At 43.3% G+C, this 20,559-nt stretch overlaps 1 long non-coding RNA gene across 1 annotated transcript in view; it reads right to left on the bottom strand.

Moving 5' to 3' along the window:
- The window catches only part of LOC119186062 (uncharacterized), a 51,281-nt gene extending 41,400 nt beyond the window's left edge, over window positions 1–9,881 (bottom strand). Inside the window, exons 1-3 of the long non-coding RNA XR_005111653.2 lie at window positions 9,774–9,881; window positions 9,604–9,661; window positions 9,302–9,505 (exon numbers count right to left, since the gene is read on the bottom strand). This is a non-coding gene — a long non-coding RNA (uncharacterized LOC119186062). The remainder of the gene's footprint in view (window positions 1–9,301; window positions 9,506–9,603; window positions 9,662–9,773) is intronic.
- Window positions 9,882–20,559: the final 10,678 nt, after the last annotated feature.

The raw sequence follows: 20,559 nt of genomic DNA, 5'->3' as shown, positions 1-20,559 counted from the left end.
CTTATTTCTTGTTTCCTTGGCCCGCATTTGCATCGGGATGTTTCTGAACTGCTCGCAGTGCAGACTATGTTATTCAATGCATGCGCTTTGTATTGCGTTTACTTTCTTACGTATCACTCATATAAAAAAAATCACGAGGTTTGAACTTCAGTTCATGCACCAGATAGAAGACTAAGGATTGCTGCAGCGAAAATAGAAATGGTCGTGCGTAATATCAATCGAAAGAACTATATCGTGCAAGATTACCCTAAATGTGAAGCTATAATTATTGACTTTGGTCAATTTGGACGTATCTATCGTTCTATCTAGCCGCTTATGACTTGGCGCTCTGCGGACCATATCGTTCATGAGGTTAATATCAAAACTGGTGTGGCATAACACGACTGTATGACGATCATAAATGACAGGTCATATTAAAATCGTCTTGCTTCTCCTTAACATCATTGTTTATATGCCATGATGCTTTAGTGGCCGTTTCGTTAACTTGATATATGCCAAAATAGGTACGATGATATATTTTTGTATGTCTAACATAAATGATAGATAATAATGTGAAAATCGTTGATTTGTGGGATTTAACGTCCCAAACCCACTATTTGTATATGAGAGACGCCGTAGTGGAGTCTCCGGAAATTTCAGCCACCTGAGGTTCTTTAACGGGCACCCAAATCTGAGTACACGGGCCTACAACATTTCCGCCTCCATCGGAAATGCAGCCGCCACAGCCGGGATTTGATCCCGCGACCTGCGGTTCAGCAGCCGAGTGCCTTAGCCACTAGACCACCGTGGCGGGCCAATGTGAAAATCGAGACGTGCATGTCATGTAGCATGACAATATGCCATACGCATGGTGTGTGTGTGGTCATTTGGCTAGCTTTACATGTTCCAAATTTGGAATTGGGTGACGTGACTGTATATCAAATATTGTAGGTGTTAAGGTCACAATCATGAAATTCATGGCATGTACAACATGATTTGCGTGCCCTGCTCATGGTGCGCTAACGACCATGTCGCTAGCTTGTACAATCAAATTGATATTTTTTATTATGACGGTAACACAAACGAAATGACATCTCTATACATTTAAATTATGACATGCATGTCATATAAACATGACTTCCTCTTTGCAGGCTGCTTCCCATTACACCAGTTGAATATGCGTTAGCAAAAAAAGAAAAATACTTTGTACTCGTTACTCAAACAAAAATGGAAGGCGTTACCACCCTGCATTACATGAAAAAAAAAGGTAGCACGTTACCGTTACAGTACCAATAAAATATCGGAGGGTTACCACGGCCGTTATTCTGCAATCGTAAGTTTTAAATAATAATAATAATAATAATAATAATAATAATAATAATAATAATAATAATAATAATAATAATAATAATAATAATAATAATAATAATAATAATAATAATAATAATAATAATAATATTAATTATTATTATTATTATTATTATTATTATTATTATTATTATTATTATTATTATTATTATTATTATTATTATTATTATTATTATTATTATTATTATTATTATTATTATTATTATTATTATTACCCCACCGCGGTGGTCTAGTGGCTAAGGACTCGGCTATCGACCCGCAGGTCGCGGGTTCCAATCCCGGCTGCGGCGGCTGCATTTCCAATAGAGGCGGAAATGTTGTAGGCCCGTGTGCTCAGATTTGGGTGCACGTTAAAGAACCCCAGGTGGTCGAAATTTCCGGAGTCCTCCAGTACGGCGTCTCTCATATACATATGGTGGTTTTGGGACGTTAAGCCCCACATATAAATAACTTATTATTATTATTATTATTATTATTATTATTACTATTATTATTATTATTATTATTATTATTATTATTATTATTATTATTATTATTATTATTATTATTATTATTATTATTATTATTATTATTATTATTATTATTATTATTATTATTATTATTATTATATAAAAAATTCTGGATATGCTGCGAGACGTGAGCAAAATGCAGCGCCAAAGTGATTATCGAGCTTCCTTTAAAAGGTAATGCCATGATCTCCAATATAGTGATTGATGCTTTTCTGGCTCATCGCCTCCTAGAGTAGTGAACAATCTGTGCTCGAAGACAACGTCGCGGAAGCAATTAGGGACAATTACTACCGCTTACAGAGCAAAAACCAAGGGTTTACTATTGCGCCCCCCCCCCCTTGCTATCAAGGGCATCCCCCCCCCCCTTTCGGAAGAGGCACGTGAGGCGGTATGCCACCTGCATGGCTGGCGTGGTGTACGAAATTCCGCTTAGTTGCGGTACGGTTTTATTGGTCAAACAGGTCAGTGCATAAACGGCAGAATAAGCGAGCATGAAGTTTCTGTGGAAAACAAACTTTTGGCACATTAGCATGTGCACTGTGGTTCCTGGAAGCGTGAGCCTGGGTTTTCCAGTCACCCGTCCTTGGAAATAGTAATGATGCCTTAGGGGGTAAATCGCGAAAGCTCACTACATTAAAAAAAAAGGGGGGAGATATGCATGTTAGTCATATCTGTTACTCTTCGAGGTGGAAAATTCAGTTTTTAAGGATTTTTGTTTAACGGCTTTTTTGTCATTATTTACTTTTTTGTCAATCTGATCACGTTTCCTGAGGAGCACGTGAAGGGATGAGCACGCGCATGGTTGCTAGGCTTATATATGCATGCTGATGTTCTGAAAATGAAGTTATTTCTAAGTTACGCCCTTGCTGTCCTTATTTGTTCTTTGTTGATGGTACGCATCTTTTCTTTTTTTTCGCATTTCAGTATGCATGTATCAACTAGCCGAACAAAAATGTTTTATCAAGCCAAGGGTAACGTGAAAATTATTTAGCAGCTTCCCTATCGGCAACCAGTACGATATCGGCGTTTCAAATTTTAACGCAACATGTTTGTATGAAATGCAATATAGATTGCTCGCACGTGACGTCATGGTCATAGCTTTTCAACGTACTCGTTCACCAGCATGAAAACTTTCACGTAAAGGCAGCATAATCACAGCGCGTTCTACCTGTGTCAATATGATAACGATGCGGCGAGAATTTCGTTCGCCTGTGTCTGTCAATAACAAGACAGTTTTGTTAGCGCTGAATTAAACGTGAATGCACAAAAAAGAGCTGACATAGGCAGGTGCTCTCTTTTGTGTTTACTCTCCCGCTGTCTAAATTTTCTTGATGACGTAATGCCAGCTCGCCCAAACACTCCCTTTTGATCAGTTACGTCAATAACAAAAATATTGAGATATAATGATAGCATTAAGACGTGACGTCACAAACCTTGTGTGTATTATGTGGTGCTCAACATTGCAATGTCTGTGATGTCTGTGCTAGTCGTCTATGCAAGGAATCGGTGATATTTTCCACGACATATGCAGTTATGCATTGTTTTTTTTTTTGAAAGTTTGAATCACAAGCAAAGAGGACATGCCTGTTGGAAAAAAGGTGCAAAGCGTATAACCATTGTACACAGCCGGCGGAACCTTTATTCCAGCAAAATACTTTATGTTCGACTATAGGTAGGTTAGGGAGGCATTTTGTCGTTTTGTCATTTCAATGTTTCGCCATTTTGCTTTTTCGGCATTTCATCTTTCAGTTTTTCCTCAATTCAGCTTTTTATATTTTATGTGTTTCAAGTTTTAGCATTCCAATAACTCATCATTTTCAATTTGGCTGTTTTGCGTGGCTATAAAAAGGAGAAAACTAAGAGTTGAACTATGGAAAGGCCGATTGTGGTAACACACTAAATTATAATGCCTAAATACATAGGAAACAAAACAATATTTTTTGCCAAACAGTTTTATTTGGTGGTCCAGCCTTCTTCGGAGGATGTAAGTGAAATGGCACGTCCCGCAGCGGAAGGCAGCCCAACCAGTTTTGGGGCCAGAAAAAAAATGGAAAAAAAAAAACCTCAGGTAACGAACCAGCACGAGAAGCGGCAGTGACTATGGCTTTGCTGAAATGTTCGTCAGTGAGAAAAAAAAACGAAAAAAAAATGGGAGGCGGAGCCGCCAGAAGCAGACGTATTGTCTGTGCATTGTCCCGAAGGGGAGATGAAATGGCCGCCTGCAGAAACGACCCAAAAAACAGAAAAATTTAGAAAATAATTCCACTTCTTCGCATCACCAAATGGTCTGAGTTCAAGCTCAGGTGGTTTGGTCACTCGGTGGTTCACGCAGGGCACCGAGCCCTACACACCAAAGTGGATACATACATACGACCCGCACCAGCTTTCGGAAAGCATTGACCACGATAAAACTCAAAATAAATACATACAGAATCTCTAAGAGATAAACACAGGAGCATAAAAACAGCATAAAAAGATAAGTATTTATATTAGTGATACTAACATGCGCCGGCTCATGCCCGTAGCACTGATTGCGCTTATTTTCAAGCGATAGATTACTTGTCCTGTGTGTTCAAATTCAGCTATATATGAACAATTGAAATAAATAAATAGACTCGATATTTCAATTTCTAATTTCCAACTATATAACGCGTCAGTCGCCCAGGACTTTCAATATTTCTTGGGGGAGTGATTCGAATTTGCTTTCAAAGTATAATTGCCGCTGTTCGCGATCCCGTGTGCTATGAAGGCTGCATCATACTTAATAAACAAATTCACATCGTTCACCCAAGAGATTAATGACAGCCCTGGATTACTGACGTGCCCTCGTGACCTCTCGTAGAAGAAAGTGAATTATACATTTATTTATTTTTACATACGTAAATTCGGTCATTCAGCATGATTAATCTAGCGCTTGAAAATAAACGCAATTGACGCGAGTAGATGCTAATGCGCCCATTCTTTTGAAAAAGATCTCAGGATAACAGCTCTCAATTGCGTGCTTTTGCACTTTCACACCTAGTGCAGCAAAACTAAAATATTTGCAGCAATTCTGCAATCGTATTTCGCCTTAATATTTGTATAAGTAACAGTAGTACAGCTGGACAAATGACTAAAAACTGAAAGCTTTTTTAGCGTGACAAAACAAATCCTTTAATTCATTCAACCAGTTCAATTTTAACTGGTTATATATTAAATCATATGCGGCTATTTAACGAGTTTGGGTGCGTGCATTGGTACATATGATTAGCGCCACTTCGTAACGTTTCGAGCAATAAAAAATTACAACACAGTCATCCCCATCAGCATCACATCGACTCCTAGGGTACGTGAAATTTGACAATTTTTTTCTTAACGCTCTCGCGTTCAAATTACCACTATCTGTTCTCGCCAGTTCCCCATAAAACTCTCAATCACTTGGGGCGTACTCGCCCATGCATGGTATAGGGGTATATGTGCTACAAGTGTGTCTGGCGGAAGGGGTTTTGATGACATTTGGTTTTTTTATTGGTGCAAGGGCCACACTTGGCCAAAAAACGCCAGCAAAAATTACATTAAAATAGATATGATGTGAGGTTTGTGGGGACACGTGGGAGATGCAAACTATGAGGATGTTACGTTGCTGTATAGGGGCATATACTCCACATAAGGCGTGTAAAACGTTTCTGTGTATACAAAAATCACGAGGGTGACATGCAATGTTTTTAACACAGATCAATTGCAGTGCTCGTTGAATTTAAAATGAGGTATATGGGCCTGGCAGAAAGGTTGTGGCAACGTACGCGACGTGATTCTGACATCATGCATGTCTTGACCAGCGAGCCATGTTCGTCAAACCATCCTATACTTTCCAATGCTAATTTTTGTTTTAACCAAGTTAACGGGGTGAGGACGAGAGCCCCCATAAGTAGGTGGCTAAATAGATATATAGATGGATAACCAGATATGAAGATGCTAAAAGTGGCCGCAGTACGTAAAATTTTCGCATTTACAAATAGGGGGTCTCCAGCGGCACTGGGAGTCGAACTCGGTCCCTCCAATGCAGGAAGCGAAGGCTCTACCCACTCGGCTACTATGCACTGCGGTTTGGGAAGTAGTAGCCGAGGAAACATCCACAGGAAACTTGACAAGGAGGCGGGCGAAAGGCAATGAAGATCAATAGGAGGGGGAGGGCTGACACTTAACCTGCCCCCCTCCCCTGTCTAGATCCGCCAGTGTTACAGCATATTTCAGACAATAATTAAGCAATACAAGGGGGGCAACGAAATGAATTTTATTGCACAATATTGTGCCTAGCAGAAGAGGCCCTTTAAACCTCACCACTTTTTAAAAAAGAATGCTAATTAATCATTAAGCCTGGCTCTGCTAGATCAGTCCTAATGGCTTCGCCTACTTTTTCTTCCGATCCTTGGATGTCTTGCCCGTCCTAGTGCGCCTCCCGCGCACAGACGATGACCGGCTGCTCGGGGCCATCCGTGCCTTCCCGTGCCTCCCTCCGTGCCTCGAGGACGAGCGACTACGGGTGTGGCCTCGCTTCTTGCCACGCTTCGAGCGCCGGCTCATGGTCGAAGAAGAGGTAATGGACCGGACATGGCGGTGGCTCCTGGAGCGCCTCTTCCGTGGGTGGCTTGCTTGCGACGATGCAGAAGAGCTTCTACGTGTTCGGGCTTTGCGAGTGGGTCCAACATGGCGACTGCGCAATGAGTTCCTTGACGGACCCCGGCTCACCTTCTTGGATCGGCGATGCTTTGGCCCCTCGCTTGCCGTGTCATTTGGGCTTTCCAAGGAGGAGCTTCGGGAGCGCTTTGTACGGCTGATTCTCGGGGCTTTAGCTGCCACTTCCTTGCTGGACGAAGGGTTTTCTCCCTTGGGCTGCGTCACCTCCGTGGCCTTGCGCAACTTCCGAGCTGGCGTAGGTACAATGGGCGTCGGGGCGAGTGGCCCCTCCGACGTGGTCTTTGGCGGTCGGCCGCGTGGACGCTTGGTAGCTGCAGCCTCGTTGGAAGGACCAGCCGCATTCTGGTCACCGGAAGTCTGACGCTTCCCTCGCCCGGCCTTTGGCGGAACGCCGTTGGCCTCCGCCTCTTCCTGCACCATGGCGTCGTCGCTCCGGGACTCGTTCTCGCCTCAGTCGTCGAACGTGAAAAGCCCGCCGTGCTCCTCAGCCTTGGAGCTCGCCGGCAAGCGGGCGCCAGAAGACGACGGCTTTGGCGGAACTGCGGCGAGAGCGCGGAGCGTGCAGCCAGCTGGTCTGAGCCGCTGCTACTGATTGAGGCCCCGTTCGGTTCTCGAGCACCGCGTTCAAATATTTCATCTTTCTTCTTTGCTTGTTCCCATACGTCCTGGTTTATACCCATTGTGGCGGATTGGCCGAAAAATCGGCACGTATTTTAATGAGTGAAAATGAATTTTTGAATTTTGATCAAGAAAAAAAATACTATTCTCGTGGAAATCTTCATAGCATGTGCCCTTACTAAAAAGAAACCGGACTCGAATGCTGTTGAATTGTCAATCAAATATTGCGTTCTGTTGAACCACAGCGCCGTGGACAATTTGAATAAAAGCCTAGACAAATTTACCTAAGAAAGTTAGTGTTATTTATTTATGAACTGTATTTAGTGCTGTTCGCCGAGTTGAACTTTGAGACAATTATCCAGGGCATTTTGTAATCCTGGAGCGCTACTATAGTGTAGTAACAATAAGCGCTACACCACTACGGTGGGCTAGGAAGAAATGAGAAAGAAAAAAAAGACAGGACGAAAAATAAGCATGGGGACAAAGAGAGAAAATAATAAACGTTTATTTCGAAACACTGTTCCGAGCAATGGCCGGAATCACTTTAAGGTAGGAGGTCTGGCTAGTAATGCCCGGCTGGTTGAGAGGGGAAGGAGGAAAGTCGCGCATGCATAGTGTGAGGGCTGACTATGGACGCGTGACCTACCCGCCAGCAAGAGAGGCTCAGCATCTAAAAAAGAGGAAGGATGTTATACAGAAAAAACCTATTGTCGGGTACAGCTTAAGAAGGCAGGAGAGGCCCCGCCCTGATGACCGAAGCGCAGCAGCCAATTTGCTCTGCGATAAAAGAAATAGTACCGCTCAAAATATTGTTACTGCTTCTAAAGCGAGAATTTGTTGGTATAAATAAGAATTTTTTGTGTGTCGTGACGAGTGCTTTGGGAAGACTGTAATGATGAAAATTCTACAGCACATGCCGGATCACAAGAGAAAAATAACTCCGTACCTTCTACACGCTGTGTGTCGTCTACTACGGAGCAAGATCGACAGCACCGGGCGTGTAATTGTAAAGCAGTCACTGGTTTCATAGCATAAATTTCGTTCTTTGTGTGTGTTTGCACAAGCTTTTCTTTTCCATGTGTCAGGCTTTTTTTTTTTTGGTTGCGAACCTGATATCTCGTGAGTTCACGCACGTTGGCACATGGCATTTCGTGCCAGAGTTATTCAAGTATACGAGTTGCGAAACTGCGTTCTAAAATTCGGACCGATTGCGAGTTCTGCGTAGCTGTGGTGAGTGAAAAAACATTTTGCATCATGCTGCATACAAAGTTGAACCCTATGCATACTAATAGTAGCTCCCACATCAGTCCACTAAGCAGAGTATTTATACACAACACCGAACCACTTTAATGAAGGCCCTGCAATTTTTTACAAACTGTTCGACACTCTCCGTTTTGTTGGCCATAGCGAAATAGGCATTCTTCCTCATGATACTTGCAGTCAATAAATAATTTTGTGAATTGAGCAAATCAGTTCACTTACAAAAAAATGTAGCAAATAAATAATTGAGCACTGAAGTTGATATTTACTTCTTCTATAACTAACAGCATTGACTAGAATATATTGTACCATGTCAGCTCTACTTCAGAGAAGTACCCCCAATTCATCATACTGCCCATTTATTGAGCTGCTTTTTACGGCCAACTGAAATAAAAATTTCGAGGTGACTGCACTTCATTTTAAGGTGGTTAAATTTTGATGTAGTAACCTAGTAAGTGTGATTTTTGGTGACTTTACTGTACTACTCAGATTTAACTGCATTATAAATGCCATTTTCTGACTTGAACATTCGAGAAAACGGAAGCACGTCAAATTCATACATGAACACTTTGATACAATAAGACTTCACTACTTGGTACCACAAGTTGGACAGAACTTACGAGTTTTATAGTGCCTACACTTACTCTTTGCTTTTACAAAAGGGCATAACCTTCAAGGAAGGCCACATTTTCCTTTTTTTTTTTGGGAGCAATATTTTTTGCCTTTATAATACTTAACCAAACACAGAATGTCCATAATCTTAATTTGTGACTGAAGGGCAGCTTTGTGGCAAGTTGTACTTGTGAACTAACTGTTGTTGCTCATGCAAAAACACTCACATGCATCAAGTTCGTTATACAAATGAAGAAACAGCTCTAGCTATAACTTACCAAAAAACTCATAGAGAGCAAAAAGCGAGGCAACATATATGCTCAAGCTAAGCATTTCAGCAGCAATCATTAACCAGTGCCAAGTGCGTATTGTCAAAGCAACCATCAGCAGCTCCGTCAAAATCAAGGAGGTAAAACTGATGGAAACAATGTGGATAAACTTGTCTTCAAACAGCAGCAGTGCTCCATACATAATAATTCCACCTGAAAAAAAAGTAATGTCTGGTCAATGAAGTCCCAATTAACAATGAAAAAAAATCTGATAGACTATTTTCAGCCAGAGTAAAGAGTGCAGAGGTTACCTTGATAAATGCTAATCAACACCCACATGAAGAATGTCTTGAAAGACAGAGATCGCCCCTACAAAAAAAAGTGGCATAGCTTCTAAAAAATTATTCTACAATTGATCTTAGCTAAATAAAATGAAATATAAACTACATAAAAAATATCAGTCTACAAAGCATAAAATCACCTTTGCAAGTTTCTTGTAAAGCTCAGGGTAAGTGAGGGCTAATTTGGGTTGCACATCTTGGTCCAAAACAAGTGAAAAAACAGAAAACATAGTGTACACTGTGACATACCTGAAAAAAAGAGAAGCACTAATGACATTGAAGCCAAGCATCTGAAGAAATCTCAGCTTGTAGGTAATAAACAATTGGAACACGCACCGACAAAATATGAATACAGTCTCCACCCCTTAGAACGAATCCGGCAACAACCGCCTTCTGGTTAAAACGAAACGCATCCGTAAGTTTGTTTCGTCACCACTCATCACTTTGAATGTCATCCACTCCACTCACAATGGACCATGCTGTAGTGGACTTACGGCTGGAAGACTAAATTTATGGCGAAATTGTTTGGGCAGAGCGTATATAGCGGACCTATGGGGCGCCTAAACCTGATAATGTTTTTTTTTTTTCACTTAGCTGGGAAACAACTAGTATGTCTGGCAACATTGTCGGCATCGAACGGGTTTTCGGCGCGGTCGAGCCGAGCCAATTAGTGACATTTACAACGGCTCGCTGCTGCGTTCATTTTTTACTTGTGTTTGTGCCACCAGCGACTATCTACATGGCTCGGCTGCGTGCTTGAGTGAAAGGCCTGGACGCAAGAGGAAGCAGATTTCACTGGCAAAAAACAGGCGGACATCGCCAGAAGAGTGGGTCTGTCTAAGCAGAGACTCAACTTCATCCTGAAGAACAAGGACGTCACCGAAAACTGTGACACCAGCGAGATACAAGTCTCACCACGTAGCCACATCAAGTCTGCCCTTTTGATGTGGCTACGAGATGCGTGTGCTCGAAAATTCCAGTTAACGGACTTTTGCTCAGGAGCAGAGCTGCACAAGTCGCTTTGATTTTGGAGCATAGCGAAGTCATATTTAGCGAGGGCTGGCTCAGCCAGTTTAAGGCACGGCATGGTGTTGTGTTCAGTGCAATGTATGGAGAGCGGGACAGCATCAATGAGAGCATTGTCTCGGAATGGCAGACAAATCTGCTGCCTGCTCTTTTCACGAAATATGAGGAGTGAAACATCTTCAATGCGGATGAGAGTGTACTTGTGTTTCAAGCCACGCCGAGCAAGTTGTACACATTATCCGGCGAAAGTGTCCCAGTGGAAAGTGCTCAAAAGGCGCTTATCTGTTCTTTTTTGCTGTAGAATAGACAGCTCAGAAAAGCTGAGGCTTCTGCTGATCGGGAAGTTAAAGCGTCCTTGTGGTTCACGTCACATGCAAAGCCTCTCGGTCAACTGGGAGGCTAATAAAAGCACGAATAATGAAAGATTTGTTCAACGCTTGGCTGCTCAAGTCACAGAAGGATATCAAAAGAGAAAAGGAAAGTTCTTTTTCTTAGACAACTGTTCATTTCACATTCAACCCCCATCACTTGAGGAAACAGAGCTGGCGTACTTTCTGCCTGATGCGACGTCGGCACAGCAATCAATCGACCAAGGTGTGGTCCATTCCGTTAAGGTTGCATACTGGACCCGCCTTACAGAGCGCATGCTTTTTGACATGCAGAAAAAGTGAGAATCGAAAATTCCTGTCAAGTTTCTTGTGGAAGTTTTTCCAGCAGTTTGGACACAGCTAAAAAGCAATTAATCCACAACTGCTTCAAGAAGGCTGGCTTTTGCAGAGTGAATGAAGCACCCAACACTGCATCACAAGATGCACGTCTGCCAAGTGTGTGGCCCTAAAAGCAAGGAGCTTTCGGAGCCGCAGACTTCGTCAGTTTTGATGATGACATTGTCGACAGGGAAGAAATGACGGACGACGAGACTGCAGCACTCGTGAACAACACTTCTGAACCACTATCAGAAGACGACAGTGATGAGGAGGCTGGAGCTCCTGTTCAGCTTCCTTCGTCCGAGGCCATGAATTACACTGAGGCCTTGAGAGAATATATTCTGCAGCAGGAAGGTGACTGCTCTGCGGAAGTTCTGCAGCTCACCAAAATGCGACACAAACTGACCATGGCTTTTCTGGCAGGAGACAAGCAGGCCCTCATCACTCAATACTTTGTAAAATAAAGTCACGTTCAGTGAAATTTATTTCCTTGCATGCACCTCTCACGTACGATGAAAAAAGGTAGGAACTGCCACAAGCAGAGCGACGGCACCGAACCCTTGTGTACTAACTGCCGCTGCCATGCAGTGACAAACTGGTTTCTTTGATCCCATTCCCGTAATTCATCAGATTATTTTAAATGCAAAACATTTCTTAGCGAACTTCGGCGAATTTGAATGTATCTATCTATCTGTCTGTCTAGCCACTCACGTTTGGCTACTCTCGTGGTCACCCCCTTAACTTAGCATGAACCAAAAGTAGCATGAGAGGGTAAGATAGTTTTACGAATATGAAGCACTGGTCAAGACATGAATAATGTCACAATACCGTAGATGGTCAAGCATTTTCCGCCAGACAGTGGCAAATACCCACGGGTGGGTGTTTGCCACTGGTATGCGGGTATGTGCCACAGGTGATGACAGTTAGTATCTACCCAGGAACGACAAGAACACACATGGGAACAGCATTAAAAAATACCCGACATCGGTACCAATTCCAGGGTCCCAGCTGGAACCGAACCCAAGCATTCTGCGTGGCAATGAAGCATTTTACCACAGAGCTACGCCAGGTCTCAGAACTACTTTTCAAATTGACGCTAAACTTCGTGAAACGTCAGTATTGGTTGCAATGCTCCCTACCCGATTTTATAAACATTGGATATGTACTCCTTTGATACGGCCATCACGTTGTGTTAACGTCTATAGGGCTTAGTTTCTATGAGCTGAAGTTGATTTATGTAGCAGTGTCCAGGGCCAGCATGTTCACGAGCATCAGCGCTTCATATCAACTTCTTGTGTTCCTAATACGCATGCTGCAGTTGGTATCGTTACGCAAGTGCAAACAATTGGTTATAAAAACATATGCAACATATGTCTGTTCGTGCAACATTTGTACATATATTTAGCGTCATTTCATGACATGTCCCTCAATAAAAAAAATTGCAACGTGGTCACCTTCCCTCCGCAAGCTTCCCATAACGTCGATTTTCAGGTATGGGGGATCTACCGGATTTTAAAAATCAGCTGTTCTACCGGCAGGAGACCAAAATAAAAAAAGTACGTCTCGGTAACATTTTGATGTGCTATTGACAATACGATTGCCCCCCCCCCCCTCCTCGTTGGACACTGCATATTCCAGATACAGAGGACATTGATTGGTATCTGTGGTTTAACGTCCCAAAACCACCATATGGTTATGAGAGACGCCGTAGTGGAGGGCTCCGGAAATTTCGACCACCTGGGGTTCTTTGATGTGCACCCAAATCTGAGCACACGGGCCTACAACATTTCCGCCTCTATCAGAAATGCAGCCGCCGCAGCCGGGATTTGATCCCGCGACCTGCGGGTAGCAGCCGAGTACCTTAGCCACTAGACCACCGCGGCGGGGCATGCTTTGCAATACGACCAAAAGCTTCTGTGGGCACACTGACTTTTTGTGGGCACACTGACATTCCTGCAATGGCTGTTCCTGCAATGACCAGTGAGCGGGTAAGACCTATTGCTGTGAAAGAGAATGGGAGTGCGAATACAGTATAGTTACTGATTGGACCCACATGGTAAGGCATTTCAAGGGAGGCAGTGCTAAAAAAAAATAGGATGAAAAAACAATGCTCTGACAGAGTGTTATGTAGTGGTCTTGATTTTCTTTAAAGAACTACTCACGGCCTTATTTATGTTTAACTTTTACACATTTATGATAAGGTTGTTTGATTATCAAGAAATTAAATCATAAATGTACTCGTATAAATAATAATTAAATCTAGACTAGTTAATTATAAGATCACATGCACTCAAACTTTGGAGACGTTAGGAGAGTGCTCTTTTAATTACAGCTCCACATGTGAAAAGAAAGAAATTGCATGGCATCATAAAGGGCTGCACCCCAAACATTTTACCACATTTAAACCTTTCATCTTGAATGAGCGATGGATGTGTCATGAATACACTTCACCCAACCTTCTTATATGCCTCGCTGTTAGCGAGACATTCCTAGGCCTCAGGCATCACTTGTTTGGGTATCTGCGGAGCCCACATATTGACATGAGCGTTGCCTTGGAGCAGGTTGACTTGGTGGTGACTCAGCTGAAAGAGCTGGGAATTAACGCAGAGGCGGAATTCTACAAAATATTTTCTCTATGTCAAGATAGAGCAGCGGAGTTCAGAGTGAAGTGCGAGATTCCGTGGGAGGAAGGAACAGAGAGATACTGGGCAAACCGTGATCGTAGTTCTGCGAAAGAGTACTACAGGCAAGCCTTGTTCATTCCATACATAGATGACCTAAAAGGTTTGCTCAAACGGTGCTTTGTAAACCATTGCAAAACACTGCAAAGTTTGCACTTTGTATTGCCGAACCTTGTCTCTAAAGGCAAACTTGTATCCGTGCAACCGGCCTTCGATTTTTACTCGAGAGATATGACAACAGCACATATCCTTACATTAAAAGGTGGATGGGAAATCTGGAAGACTAAATGCCAAGCCACGCAAGAGAACAATTTCCCCGCTTTGCGATGAACGCTTTGCATGAATGCGACAAGGACCTCTTCCCGAACATTCACATACTCCTAAAAATATTGACAACGCTCCCAGTGAGTACTGCTGCTGCGGAACGCAGCTTTTAGACAATGAAAAAAGCAAAAACGTATTTGAGTAACCAGATGATTGAGGAGGGGCTTGATGGTCTGGCCCTAATGTCGGTTCTTTGAATACAAGTCAGTGTTGACGAGATTATTGCTGTGTTTATGGAGAAACCGTGACGCACGAAACTTGTAGCATGAACTGCTCCCTTCGGTTCAGCTACATTTTCATTTTTAAAAAAAAAAATTTGGATTCTCTTTTCCTATATGGTAGAACCATTTGCGATGCCATTCCTTAGTATTGCTTGCTAAAAAGAATGATAACTTTCCGCCGCTTTTGTGTTAGAGAAGCATCCGTGTTTTAGTTCTTTCTGTCCAATAAAACTGCTTTCCCAAATACGTGTTCTTTGTTTAAAAATTTCTGCCATAAAATGGCTCCTGTTCTTTTCGCAGGACTGTTGTTAAGACAGAGAATGAGAAGTTCAGCAGGAAAAGCGTCCTGATATTTTTTATTCCTGCACATGCATAATAAGACGACCGTTTCCCTTGAATTCCTCCCCCCCCCCCTTTTTTTTAAAATTTTGTCCCTTGTTTTCCTATTACTGACTCTGTATGAGCCTTCATGGTGAAGATTATTTGGTAGGAAAGCATTCTTTTTGGTGAACGTGCACTTGCTTTACTGCAGTGTCAAAATCTGCTTTCCATCACTAATTAACTCGCCTCTTGTGCTGCATTCCTATTTGTTCTCAATTTCTTCAAATAATTCATCATTTTCTAAATTTCCGGGCAACTTTCTATTTGCCATGAAAAGACTCAAACAAGTAGGCCTTGCCTCCTTCCTCTCCCCCCCCCTCCTCCCTGAAAAAAAAATCCTGGCTATGTGCCTGCTGGTAGCAATATTTTTTTTGTGTTGCATTGTTAAAAACATTAACAAAAGGATCAGTGCTCACAATTCATCGAGAAAGTGAAACTTGAATGATTACAGTTAAACCTGGATATAACGAAATTGACAAATTCCCGGAAGAATTCCTTATGAAGAGGACTTCTTTATATGCAGGTTTAGTACGAAAATTCAGTAAAAAAAACGAGTATTGTAACTTTTCGCATCGTTTTTTTACGAGGGCCCCGTTACGGGTCTAGTGGCTAAGGTACTCGGTTGCTGACCCTCAGGTCGCAGGACCAAATCCCAGCTGTGGTGGCTGCATTTCCGATGGAGGCGGAAATGTTGTAGGCCCGTGTGCTCAGATTTGGGTGCACGTTAATGAACCCCAGGTGGTCGACATTTCCGGATGCCTCCACTACGGCGTCTCTCATAGTCATACGGTGGCTTTGAGACGTTAAACTCCACTTATCTGTCAATCTCTTCCACAACCTCGCGCATTTGCCGTCGTTTGGAATCTGAATTACGTCCGCCACGGTGAACCAGTGGCCATGGTGCTCAGCTGCTGGCCCGGAGGTCGCGAGTTCGACCCCCGCCATGGTGGTCGCCTCCCGATGGAGGCAAATTAAGTGCTAGAGGCCCACGTATACTGTGCGGAGTCAGTGTGCTTTAAAGAACGCCAGATTGTCAGAATTTCTGAAGCTCACCGCTACGGTGTCTCTCATAATCATATCATGGTTTTACGACGTAAAACCCTAGATAATATTATTACTCTGAATGACGAGCAGTTATCCTGCCTATACACGCGCGCTGCATGCCCGGCGCATGTCTATTTCTCATTGATTTCGATGGTGCCCATGTTTGTTCTATTACCCACTCCGCTCTTTTTATAAGCCCCTATTTCGCCACTGCTGCTACGAGACCACCTTGACCGGGATCCAAACGGGGAATTTTGGGCCAGTAGCCAAGCACGATGCGAGAGTTGGGACTGTGCTCTTTTGCGCTGCGCGATATTTCACTACATATATTTGTCTTTTCTGGATAAATAAAAAAAAATCACAGCATATCCACGGAGTGAATGGCGATGAGTGGGGCGAAGCATCCATCAGTCATTCGTTCTTGCTTTCGTCCGTCCGCGCGACCATCCGTGCGTTCATCCATGCGTCCGTCTGTCTGTCCATGCGTCCGTCCGTGAGTCTGTCCATCCATCTGTATGTCTGTTCGTGCGTCCATTCATCCGTGCGTCCGTCCCTCTGCTAGCCTGTGTGTCCGTCTGTCCGTGCGTTCATCTAGTGAACACTCCAAGTACCGCCATCTCCCATCTCGCATCCCCTGTGGCGCATACCCGCTCTAGAGCGGGTATGTTCCACCGGTGGCTACGTACTACTAAATACATACCAGGGATGGACAGACGCACGCCTTAAGAAGCTAAAATCAGATGTTTTCTTCGCGCGCTGCGCATTCGAGAGGTATTCGAGAGTTAAACAACGACGCCTTATGCCCAACACAAGTTCGCCCACAAACGATCGTCAATAACGTGCTTATACCCGACTGCAGAAATTGCGAGGAATAGGCATAGGATGACGCGTCGCCAGTCTCGCGTATCTGAGCGTCGATTGAGCCGACGTTGATTTCGAAGATGTTGAACGACGAAGACGTTGACGTAGCGCAAGCGTGTGAGCGCGCCTCGAGCTTCCCCGCCACTGCAAATTGAGCACCCGCCGCGTTGCTTTGACTATACTTTGTAGCCTTTTTCATTTATAACAAAATTCCGGTTACAATGTATTCTTACAACCAGAGTTTATACTATTTACAAAAGGACGCCGATATTTTGCTTCCGAATTTGCGTCATCGATAAGTCTGTACAGATTCTATCACGAAGACCATGTCACCGACACAAAGCATGGTTGTAGGTGACTACGACACTCTCAAGGCATTGCAGAAATCTATGCGTGCAAACACAGACATTAAAGAGAAGCCACGACACCACAAACGAGGCAAGATTACAGTTGATGCATTAAAAAAGCGCCTTTCAGGCTCATGCGCCGAAAATAGGCAGTCAAAATAACGTTTTAGGTCACAGACACCATAAATATAGGTCCACTAAATTTTACATAAATAGAAAAAAATTACAACGAAGGCTAGCGCGATCAATCTGCGACGGGGGAATTGTTTATCACGGTCAAAAGGCGCCAACGGTTGAACACAGCAGTGCCAAAAAAGGTATTTGTAAGCACTATCACAGCCCTTCTTCATTAAGCTCTAATTCGCGCTCATATACCAGACTGACGTGAGAGGAGCACAAGGGACAAAGTAAACGTTCGCCTAAAATCCGCTCTGTATTCATAACACAAAATTTCCAAGCTGAAAGGTAGCGCATCCTAAAGTTTAGTATACGCACGTTAATATCGGCACGTTTCAAGTACAATCTCTGATTAAAAATAACTTTGGTGTTCCCTCGTATGTCGCTCGCGATTGTGCATGGTTCTGGAAAACAATACTGGAGTCCTGTTGGGCCAGGAATTCCCAGCTGGATTTCCCAGAACACATGTAGCCGATTGTACCTTCTTTATATTACTCTGCGGTGTATCAAGCAAGGCCACTTCAGCATATGAGCGACGAAAAGCCCATCGTGTTTGGATAGTAGGTTTAAAAGTTCGGTCCACTTGAAAGCCACCAAGCAACAATGGGCACATGATAACACGGCGCACTAATGGAGTTTCACGAGGCTTATCGTGCCACATCTCAATTTTTTTATTTTGCGTTTTTAAGCGTTATGTATTAGCGATTCAAACGTTGTTGAAGTAGCAGCAGCAGCAGCAGCAGCAGCAGCAGCAGCAGTAGTAGTAGTAGTAGTAGTAGTAGTAGTAGTAGTAGTAGTAGTAGTAGTAATAATAGTAGTAGTAGTAGTAGTAGTAGTAGTAGTAGTAGTAGTAGTAGTAGTAGTAGTAGTAGTAGTAGTTTCTACGTTTGCATTTGATCATCTCGTATTCAGTGTCTCATGTGTAGTAGTGGTAGTAGTAGTAGTAGTAGTAGTAGTAGTAGTAGTAGTAGTAGTAGTAGTGGGAGCAGAGGCCTCTGCAGCTTAGTGGTACTGGCAGCCATGGCTGCAATGGTAGTAGTTTCTACGTTCGCATTTTATCATCTCGTGGAGAGTGTCTCTTGTCAATTCATCCGACGAAAATATTTAATCTCCTATTTCATGTGATGCTTAAAATGCTGTTCGTTTCATTAATTCATGTAATCAAATCATGCCCAGTAGCTTCAAATTCATCCTACGTGCAAGACCTCATTTTGCATGCAGATCTTCTTCGTAACTGCCATAAATGGTCTCTTTCCATGGAATATATATTCTGTGCTCAGCCGCGCCACTTTCCTCATATGACCAGCCACGACGGGGCTTGACTGTAGGCGCGCGCGTCATGTCTCCCCTCAAGGGGGCAGCGATTGGAAAGTGTCTCATAACTCCCCCTCCCCCTTTAAAGACGATAGTCTTTCTTGGGGACCTTCGACGCAAACAATTTGGTCTATCTGTACATTTGTCTGTTTGTCCGCCCTTAACGGTACCCTAAACGACACCAAAGTGGCCAAACCATACTCCAAATGTCTGACCCCATCCGCAGCGCCAACCAATGTTGCTCAAGATTTAGCGTTCATACTTGTGCGATTGTGAATTAAAAAAAAACAGTTATTGCGCATATCTGAGGCACCATGGCAACACGTCAATATTCTGTATGTGTGTCCCTTACTAGAAGAGTCATACATAAGTAATTCTAAGGACCGTAGCGTTTATCACGTTGCGCTGACCATGTAACGCTTGCACGAAATGGCAAGTGTTTCCAACGCTTCGCTAAGACGACACGGTGGTGGCACCTACCCGTCGCCTTGCGTTCTACAGCTTATCACCTCCGAGACGGGCGCGCATGGCGCGCGCGCGTCGTTTTACAAGATAATTACCAGATAGCGCTCATGCCTCACGTGTGATGTGACTTGATGCGCTCGTTCGCCTCCGCTGCACGCTCGAGGCACCCTAAAGCAGCGCCTCCACAATACCATTCACCGATTGTCTTGCGCAGAACATCAAATAAACGTTTTGTTCACTCTCTCCAAACGCAAGACTATCGTCTTTCGTGTAACATGCAGATATGGGGCCTTTTTTTTTTCTTGAGTTTATCGATTTTGCATGTGTATAAACGCACGCAAACATTCATTCAAACACGCTTAAACCAGCAAAGTCACCGCCCGTCCCCGCCCCTTCTCCCAAAGGAAAAACTTATGGCTACGGCCCGTCGCAACTTTAAGACACGATTGCGATATTAAATATACCTAATAGTGACCCTGCCATCTTATTTTTTTTGAGCGTGTTCCCGCAAACCGCCTTATAATGCGTAGTTCAGTTACCATTGCTACATGACGTTAAAGCTTAATGTTGGTCATAAATATTAATAATTGTTGGGGTTTAACGTCCCAAAACCACCATATGATTATGAGAGACGCTGTAGATGAGGGCTCCGGAAATTTCGAGCACGTGGGGCTCTTTAATCATGCACCTAAATCTAAGCACACGGACCTCAAGCATCTTCGCCTACATCGAAAAAATGTTCGTCAGAAATCGTATGGAACTGTTTCAGTGAATGCACTGAAACAGTCAGTCACCCAAAAAGAGCCACTAAAACAACGAAAGGGAAAATAAATAAATAAATCGAGAGGCAGAAGCAGAGGCTGTGACACAGGGGTGGCTACTAACAACTTATATTTAATTTCTAAAAAAAAAACGTCTCCTCCTATGTTACGGAGCATGCTAGATCACTAATTCGATCTTATTCATGCAAATCACCGCTGTTCAAGAATATCCACTCAATTTTCTAGTCAAAAACACGGACAGTGCACCTACACATTTTTCACGCATGAGTTTCCAAAGGCGATATGCCTTAATCAACTCAATTTTACGCTGCAATGTAGTAAGTCTTCTTAGCCTTACCTACAATAAATACATTTCCGAACATGGGTGTACAGCCGCACTGCTTACAATATAGCCGAAGGCTGTCATCAGTGCAAGAGGGTAAAAGATTTGCATACTCCCGCAAACGAAGATTAACACAGCAACCAGATTTTCTAATGCATTGCTTATCACAACTAAGCGGAGCACTATATACATCACACATGTGTATCACACCACACGCGCAGTAATTCTTGACATGTTCGACGTCGCATGCTTTCCTTTCTATGCGTAGCTGCGA

This window comes from Rhipicephalus microplus, chromosome X (genome assembly GCF_043290135.1).
Source record: "Rhipicephalus microplus isolate Deutch F79 chromosome X, USDA_Rmic, whole genome shotgun sequence".
NCBI classification, from domain to species: Eukaryota; Metazoa; Arthropoda; class Arachnida; order Ixodida; family Ixodidae; genus Rhipicephalus; species Rhipicephalus microplus.
Note: the sequence above shows the minus strand (reverse complement) of the source record. Positions and strands in the feature narration are given on the sequence as shown.